At 40.2% G+C, this 9,677-nt stretch overlaps 1 pseudogene; it reads right to left on the bottom strand.

Annotated features, from left to right (window-relative positions):
• Positions 1 to 7,932: 7,932 nt before the first annotated feature.
• On the bottom strand, positions 7,933 to 9,453 carry LOC116596347 (annotated as a pseudogene).
• Between the last annotated feature and the right edge of the window lie 224 nt (positions 9,454 to 9,677).

Genomic DNA, 9,677 nt, shown 5'->3' with positions numbered 1-9,677 from the left:
TCTGCATGATGAAAAAAAATCCTGCCTTCCCTTCCCCCTAAAAGGTTCCCTGGCCTGAAACAATCCTTTCTTTTCTTTGCCAGTAACTTCTTGCCCTTCCCACCTCCCTATGAAAATCTTCCATTTTGTACAAAGAGAGCATCTCTCTACTTGTTGGTTGGGATAAGGCTTAATTTGTGAATTGCTTCTTAAAGCCAATTAAATCTTCAAATTTACTCAGTTGAATTTTGTTTTTCCACAGTATTTTGATTAAATCTTGATGAATGTTTCTAGTTGTGTGTTCCAATGTTCTGACCCAGGTGTGAGTGTGGACTTTTTTTTTTTTTTCTGGCTTAATCTTTCCACTTAGAAGATGAGATGACAATCCATAAACCTGGCCTCATTCTGAGATGCTTGAAGAAAAACCCAGTTACCTTACCGCATACATTCACTATTGGAAATGAAACAAAACTAAGTGTGAGGATAAATTGTGTTGCTAACTGCTGCTGATTCACTTCTGTTGTTGACAGTATTGACTGTATTGGCTAAGGGTCTGATTTCATTTTCTGACAGAATCTTATCTGTTTGCATGTTTACCTTCACTCTCCATTTAAAAAAAATCTATATCTATATCTATATCTATATCTATATCTATATCTATCTATATCTATCTCACAAGATTTGGTATCTTCTCTTCCAAATGGTTCTTAATCTTGAAGAACTTTAGGCAGGCGAAAGGAGGCTTGGGACTGTATACACCTCCATCACCAGGAGAAATGGTTGATGAGTACAGACAAGTCTCTGTTTGAACCAATGGCCAAAGAACCACAACTTCATTAGTCCCATTAGTTGGCTCCAACAAATGATGAATGAAACACCATGGCAGTATCTGGAGTGTTCAGGGACCAAGGCTAGCCAGAAATGTGGCCATCCTTCCCTTACTCCTTGAGTCGGAGGCTTGCACAGACACCCTATAGCTGACTATTGTTGCTCCAGAGCTACCAGAATTACCATGCTCAGATCTTCACCCATTCTACTTTGGATTATCCATATGGGTGTTCTCAAACCTACCAGGACATACGGGGTTGAATTATACTTCCAAATCCCTGCAGAGTCAATGAAAGAAAATGAATTGTCTCCTTTTAGCCATAATATCTTACAAATTTATGAATGGTCTACATTGTAATACTGTCCACACAACCTACCAATTACTTTACAATAGTCCTGAAAGTAGATGTTATTATTTCCATATTGCACAATCCAAGATGGAAATTAATGGCAGTGGCGTAATTTGGCTAGTAAATACTAGATTCAGGTTGAACTCAAATCTATCTAAATTCAGAGTCTGCATTTTTCTCACTATGCTGTATCTTATATAAATATGCCATATATATTCATTTTAATGACATAATCTCAATTTTTAATTTTTAATCTTAATATTTAATGAAATAAATCTTGTGTTCCAGAGGCCTGAATCTGAGTTTCAATTTAGAGGATATTTATTGACAATATTTATTGGTAATATAAAGTGCATGTTGTCATAGGTCATAAATATAAGGACTGTCACATTTGGATATTTGGGACACATTTGGGACCACAGTGATTAAGATAATTCTGTCATTAGGAGAACCTATAAGCAAATTTTAATCCTATTGTCTCTCCACTTCATGGAATATTTTTAAAAGAATTTTGACTGGTAAATGTCAAATATGAACTTGTAGTGCTTTGAATTTCCTGATGAATAGCTATTCTTTCCAACTGGGTACCTATCAGTTTGGTCCATATTAGAAACTCCACCCTTTTCCTATCTGGCTCTATTCTCCTACTCATGATTGGTTCACACCTATTGGTTTTTCAGTCCTTATTAAGTTTTTCTCCTTTGGTTATAGTTAGATTCTCACTATTAATGAATAGTTCCCAACTATCTCTGTTCTTTTTCAACTATCTTGGGTAAATAGTCTTTCTCTAAAAGTATGGGAATATTTTTTTCTAAATGAGCATACCCAATGGTTTTGAGTAGTCATTCACATTTTAGTCTAAATAGATCTTTAATATCTAGTTAGCTTATTTGCATTTATAAATAAATTCAAGGTTGAGGAAGATGCATTAAAGAAAATAAACAGAGTGGGGACATAATTTGCAAATTCAAATGAGCCAGATATGGAAGATAATCTCCTTGAGAAAACCCAATTTTTAGTTTTCACTAGGTCCTTCTCTGTTGTCAGCACTGCTTTTGGATTTATGGGCCTGATTAGCTATTTGTCCTTGGGTCCTAGGGGAAAAAAAAAGAGGGGCATGAATGAAAAGGCATCCTGATCTCCAATATGTCCTGCCCTCTCATAATGTCATGGTTTTGAGTATCAGGCATGTACATGCATGTACTCATTTCTGTTCTGTTCCTGAGTACTCTTTCTTTGCCACTGGTCCTCAGATTCCTTACTGTGAAATAAAAAATCAAGAGCAGCCTCCACGGTGTGCTGTGAGGATGAAGTGAAGTATGGAATGGCCTCCAGCCATGATGTGGGCCCCTCCCCATTCACCTGGAACTTCATCACATCCTTCAATGGGACACACTCCTCTCAGGTTCAGAATCAGAGGGTATTTATTCAGGTCCAGAATCAGAAGATATTTGTTCAGGTCCAGGCAAATGAGCTGTGGAAGGGCACTTACCTCTCTATTGATCATCTTACATGATTACATTTGAAACAACTTTTTTAGTAACACTGACTGACTTCTTCTATGTCACCTTAGGAAAACCACTCGTTGCTTTTGATGAAAACATCTTTATCCACTGATTGAGAAGATCAAGCCGCCTGCTATTCTTTGTTTATTCGGTGATTCTGAATTATTAATAAAGTATAAAGCCAGTGAGCATAGGAAGACTTATTGGATGCTCAACTCAGGATTCCTTTCAATATAGAACGATGAAAATATCTGAACGCTAGGCAAATTGTTATAAGCTCATGAGGGAATACTGTACATTTCTTAAATTCATATGTAATCATATTAAAGAATAAACATCTAAACCAGTTTATTTACCAAAATAAACTAGTTTAACAAAACCCTATAGTTTGTTGATTCCCAATTCCATAGATACAAGTGTGAATAAAGAAATAGATAGAAATTTGGAAATAGATATAGATAACTTAAAAATAACTGTAAGGGGCACCAGGGTGGTACAGTCAATTAACCGTCTGGCTTGGTTTCAGCTCAGGTTATGATTCCAGGGTCATGAGATTGAGCCCTGTATCAGGCTGCATGCTCATCTGCCTCAGATTCTCTCTTCCTCTCCCTCTGCCCCTCCTGCTTGTGCTCAGTCTCTCTCACTCTCTGATAAATAAATATTAAACAAATAAAAATAACTATAATAATATACATCAAAATATCAAAATATTGGATGTTAACATTTTCATGGAGTAGGATTGAATGGTTTAATTAATCCTTTATATTTTTAGGAAGTAGTCCTTAGTTTTTTTACTGTGAGTTTATATTCTAGCCCACATATATGTCATTTAAAAATACATAGAAAAAAAATGGCAGTCATAACCCATTAAGGATTTGTTTATTTCAAAAATCAGTCTTAATTATTTGATTACACCAGAGCCATAACCTTGTGCCAAAAGGTGAAGGGAACTCATCAAAGTTGAGGAAAAGATCTCCTTGTCAGAGCCTTATTCAGCCACATAAAGAACCAGAGTATCTCTCTGGAGTTCAGATGTTGCACACAGCTGCTACCTAGTGAAATCCATGTGCTTTCCCTCCACTAATGATAAAGAATACAAAAGCTCAGAACACAAATTCAGGTAGTCTCACCCTGAAGTTTGAGAGCAGAACACTCAAATGAGTGCTCACGTAAGTCAATCAGAGAAAGACAATTATCATATGATCTCACTGATATGAGGAATTTGAGAAACAAGAGGGGATCACAGGGGAGGAGAAGGAAAACTGAAACAAGATGAAACCAGAGAGGGAGACAAAAGCATAAGAGACTCCTAATCTCAGGAAACAAGCTGAAGGTTGCTGGAGGGGAGGGGGGTGGGCAGTTTGGGATGGCTGGGGGATTGACATTGGGGAGGGTATGTGGCTATGGTGAGCACTGTGAATTGTGTAAGACTGATGAATCACAGACTTGTACTCCTGAAACAAATAATACATTATATGTTAATTTAAAAAGATGAGTGCTTACATCCTTAAAATACCACCACATTTTACGAAAATATACTCTGCATGCCTCCTTTTCCCACCTGAGCATTTCCTACTGGCTGTACTTCTGTGATGGTCTCAGTTTTATTTCCCGATCTGCCCTCTGCTCCTCCCTTCCACTGAAGATGATGCAGTTCTAAGGTTTGCCTATATCCCCTTGCTCAGCATCTTCAGACAAATCACCCACTTTGAGGACTTTGCAGGCCTTCTGGCTCCATCCAAGTTCAGGTTTTGACTTCAGCTGTCATTTGGCATCTATGAGCTCCTTGTCACCAGTTTCCTTCCAAGTGGAAGGACACTGCCTGATCAGATGAGGTTTCCTTGAGCATTTGAACCTTGGTATATGGCACCAAGGATGTCTGGCCTGAGATGTCAGTTTAGCATTTGCTGGGGACCTAATGGCCTCTGCCAGACATCTCCACCAGAATGGAAAATTAATCGGACAGACGATGAATTGTCACATGCATTTCGGGACTGCAGATGATAATGTGCTAGAAAACAGTGGGGCTTAAAGCCATAGGATGAAGATGACACCTTATCTATAGCTAGTCAGTGAGTCAATGCAAACAGTTCAATGTTGTGTATTTTATACTATATGCAACATTATAAATCTATGACAATGATCATCATCTGATCCAGCCAAAAAATTAGTGGTCCCATTTGAAGCATGAATCACTGGGTCAATGCCATGCCACTCGATTAAACCCCTTCTAATGGTGAGCAAATTTGGCACCTATTCAAAGACCTTCATAATTCACAACTGGAGTTCGATCAACCACAAACAAGTTCACAGCCTTCCAAGGGTCTTTTGGTGTAGTTCCTGACTGTGCCATTAGAGGTCAGCAGTAGTCAGCACCCTGAAAGTCTGATCCCACTGGGTCAACATTTTTGTCTAGAACATTCTTCAGAAAGATGTTTCTTTGGTTTTAGTATCCTCACCTATTGGTAAATTTGATTTTCTCAGAATTTCCATTCCAGGTTTGAAAATATATCCAGGAATCCAACAGTCTATTAAGATACTAGGTCTTCATTAGGAGACACACCGGTGTTGATAAGGGAACTTATGTCCAAAAGGGCAGCTCCAGGTGGAATATCTGATAAGGCAGGAGGGGAGTCTAACCATAAAACCTGTAATACAATACTGATCTGAAGCAAGGGTGTGAGCCCTAGCCTAAATACCTCATGGACTACCTGTAATATAGACTACTCAGTAGCCATAAAAACAATTTTAAAAGGAGGCCATAAATGTATTGACATGAGATGGCCATGCCATACTGTTGAGGGAGAAAACCAGTTTTTACCAGAGTCTGTAAAGTACAGTTTCATTATATATATGCTCTATGCTTTCATGTGGTTCATATTTTTGGGAACATTCCTTTCAAAATGAAGTTTTCCCTTTCAGATATCAGAGAAATGGTCACCTCTCTGATGACTTTACAGCTTCTTCCTATTCTCTGGATAATAAGCAACACTTTGGCTGTGCCTTCACTCATGCAGAATTCTGGTTGTTCTCTAATTTGTCTTCTCAGCCAGAGTGCAAGAAACTCCAGGCCAAAGAATAAGTCCCCTTTGTGGCTGCGGACACAGGCAGGAAGTATAATGATGTCTGCTGAGAGAAGGAGGGATGGGAGGCAGGTGTGCAGAAGTCCTGCAAGTACAGGTGCCAGGTCTGGAGTGTGAGCCCACCAGGGAACTCCTGGGGGGGGGTGACTTTCCTTCTCCACATGACTCCTGTGGTATTGTGATTTATAATAAGAAATGTGTATTTGATCTTTGTCTTCATTTCTGGCACAGGACTCCTAAAACACTTGGGATTTCCTAAGTGATGAGAGACATAAATGTGACTCTTGTCATTCTAGTGAGTTGACCTTTGGACCCCACCTAAGGATGGGGGCTGGTTGCCAGGGGACCCAGCCAGGTGATTACACGGTTAGAACTTTTAGTCCCACATCTGACCTCCACAGAGAGAGAGCAAATAGCCAAAAACCAATGATTTAATCAACCATGCTTATGTAATTAAACCTTCATTAAAAAAAAAAAAACCAGAATGGGCTGGGTTTGGAGAGCTTCTGGGCATGGTGAACATAGGTGATTTGGGGAGAGTGGCATACTCAGAGATGGCTTGGAAGCTCCTCATCTTCCCCCACATCTCTCCCTGTGCTTCTCTCCCACCTGGCTGTCCTGAGTTAAATCCTTTTATAATAAATGGATACTCTAGTAAGCAAGATGTTTCTTTGAGTTCTGTGAGTAGCTATAGCAAATTAATTAAACCTGAGGTAGTAGTCTTGGGAATCTCTGATTTATAGCTGGCTGGTCAGAAGCATATGGGATAGATAGCCTGAACTTGCTTGCAGATGATGTCTGGAGGGGGCGAGGCAAAGTCTCATAGGTCTAAACCCTTAGCCTGTGGAATCCGTGGCTATCTCAAGGTAGGTAGTGTCAGAATTGAGTTAAATTGTAAGATACCCAGCTGGTGTCCCAAGAATTGCTTGCTGGTGTGGGGGAAGACACACACATTGGAATTGGGTGCAGAATCCAAAAGACCCCCTCCCCAAGTCCCCCCATTGGAGATATACTCATTCAGCGCTCATCAGATGATCTATGGGTGTGGTCAGCCTGGGGCCATCTCTGGGCAGCAGGTGCAGGAGCCATGGGGAGTGACAGCTTCATATCAAAGCAATTTTGGTTGCCAGAGGTCAGAGAAGAGAGAAGTTGCCAACTACATTCTTGTGAGATCTTGAAGCATTTGTGAGCTATCATCCATCTTACTGACAAGAGAGAGGGCTAAAGAGTCACAGGGTTTAGAGTGACTTCAAGGAAAATGTCTGAATGGAGGGGATTAAGAACTGGGGCTGGATGAGGGAGGTCTATAGCAGTACCAAAAAGCATGGACATTGGGAGGAAAAATTCAAGCATGGCTACTTGAACTTGAGATCACTAGTATTGCCATAAGAGTTGAAATTTGCCTTATATAACTGAATTATTGGGGTACCTGAGTGGCTCAGTGGGTTAAGCCTCTGCCTTCATCTCAGGTCATGATCTCAGGGTCCTGGGATTTAGCCTAGCATTGAGCTCCCTGTTCAGCAGGGAGCCTGCTTCCCCTCTCCCCCACCCCCCTGCCTGCTGCTCTGCCTACTTATGATCTCTCTCTCTTTGTCAAATGAATAAATAAAACCTTCTTTAAAAAGTGAATTATTATTATTATTATTACTATTATCTATAGTTAACATAAAGGGATCTTTCCAAAAATGTTAACTCATTGGTCCAAAAATCAAACCTAACATTCTATCAAATCCTGTGTGCTTTGAAAGCCATCCATGGATTGATAATTCATAGAAAACTGATGACTATTTTTGCCTCATTTAGACAATAATTTAAAGTATTGGTCATTCTGTACTTTGATATAAACAGAAAGTTACTGTAGTCTTTCCTTTGTCATTTTGTTAAATATTCTGCCATTTGCTTTTATTCTAGTGTGGTTTTGTTGTTGTTGTTGTTTTAGAAAAGAGGAATTTAATCTTTATTTACAGGACACTACAAGATAATACACAGAAATAAGAAAACCACTGAGAGGAGGAGCTTCACGCAGTTTGTACAGTTTGGAACTGGTCAAGTAGAGTTTTGTTGTAAAAAGACCTGCAATAACAAAACCCATTTAAAATGAGTTCTCAGTAGAGAAACAGCAAGACAAACTTCTACCAAGCAGAGTACAAAACAAACAACTTCCTGCCTCAATAGTTCATCTGAAAGTTAAAAGTCCCAGGAGTGCAATCCTGAACTTGGAACATTCTGGACAACATTCTGATCTTCCTCTTCCTCTACAGAGAAATACTTCTCAATCAAGTTTAATGAAGCTTTGTACACAGACTCATTTTCATGGTTTTGTAGAGCTTCAATTTTGTCCAAACCTCCACATTCTTCAATCATTATACTAAGTTTCTCAATTTCACCTAGTTTCTCAGCAGCCTGAAAGATGTTTGAAATGCCATCCAGAATACCCAGAATAATTCTGGTACCCTTTGCAGTTAAGAGTTTCATCAATGGTTCTATCATGCCACAATGAACAAGGTACAAAATGTGTTCAGCTGTCCTGACACTTGTATAGTTGGTCACAGCCCAGACTTTGGTGTCTTAAAGTCTGCCTTAGAGAGAACACCAATGAAGAATGGGACTAATCCATGACTCACAACTTGTTGGATCTGGTCCTGGTGTCCAGGTGTGATATTTGACATTCTCCATGTAGCTTCCTTCTGAATATTAATTTTAGGGTTTGTTAGCAGGCTGGGAAAGACAGCAAGTGCTCCTGCATCTATCACAACCTGAGTCTGTTCATCTGTCCCAGTGACAATATTTCCTATAGCTCTTAGTACAGGAGTCACAGTGGACAATTTCACTGTAGCTCCTAGAAGCTTCACAAGCTGGGGCACAACGCCTGCTTTCGCAACCATTTCAATCTGTTCATTTGGACCATCAGTAAGGTAGGAGATGGCCCAGCCGGTATCTGCCATGACTTCTGGATCATCATAATGCAGGAGATGAGCTGAGGGAGGAAGAATCTGTTTAACAGTGTCTAATGGGGATTCTTGTTGCGACAAAGTTTGAAAGTGTTTAAGTAAGGTTACATAAGCAACCACATGCTAAATATGACATATCAGGAACTGCAAGGAGAGCCAACAGCGGATCAACTGCACCATACTTGATAACCAAGTCTTGAAAAACTTAGTCATCACCTGCAATGTTTCCTAGAGCCCATACAGCTTGTTCGCTGATGTGGGCATGGGAAGATACCAACAGAGAAATGAATGCTGGCCTAGCACCTCCATCTACCACAACCTTGGTCTGTTCTGATGTCCCTAAAAAGCAGTGTTAGTGAGAGCCCAAGCAGATTCAAACTGAATGGGACTACAATCAGTTCTGCCCAAGAAGGACACAAATTTTAGAATCAAACCAGCCCAGATTATGTTGTCTATGGGGGCCTGGTTTCCTAGCAGTTTGAGTAGCCTGGAGCTGGCTTTCCAAATTGTTGCTATTTATGTTTTTAACAATGTCATCAACAAATCAATTTATGGTGCCCTGATGTTGTGGTTTTCTTTCAGTGGAGAGATAACATCATCAGGAAACAAGCTTATGTTTCTCCTTTTCATCATCTGGTCATCCTTCTTAGCTTTCCTGAGCTATTCGACGCCATTTCATTTCTGTACTGTTTCCCCCCTTGTTCTTAAATCTGTTAAGGCAGGTACCTGGTGAATTAGCGTTCTCGTTGGTGGACATGGTTATGAGAAAAAGGAGAAAGCTGCTTGGCCAGTTCAGGCTTCCAAGGGAGGCAGTCTGGGGCACTGATTCTGCCGTTAAAACGTCCACCATGGGGACGCCTGGGTGGCTCAGTTGGTTAAGCTGCTGCCTTCAGCTCAGGTCATGATCCCAGGGTCCTGGGATCGAGTCCCACATCGGGCTCCTTCCTAGGCAGGGAGCCTGCTTCTCTCGCTGCCTCTGCC

Source organism: Mustela erminea, chromosome 7 (assembly GCF_009829155.1).
Source record: "Mustela erminea isolate mMusErm1 chromosome 7, mMusErm1.Pri, whole genome shotgun sequence".
Lineage (NCBI taxonomy): Eukaryota > Metazoa > Chordata > Mammalia > Carnivora > Mustelidae > Mustela > Mustela erminea.
This window is presented reverse-complemented; position numbering and strand designations above follow the sequence as displayed.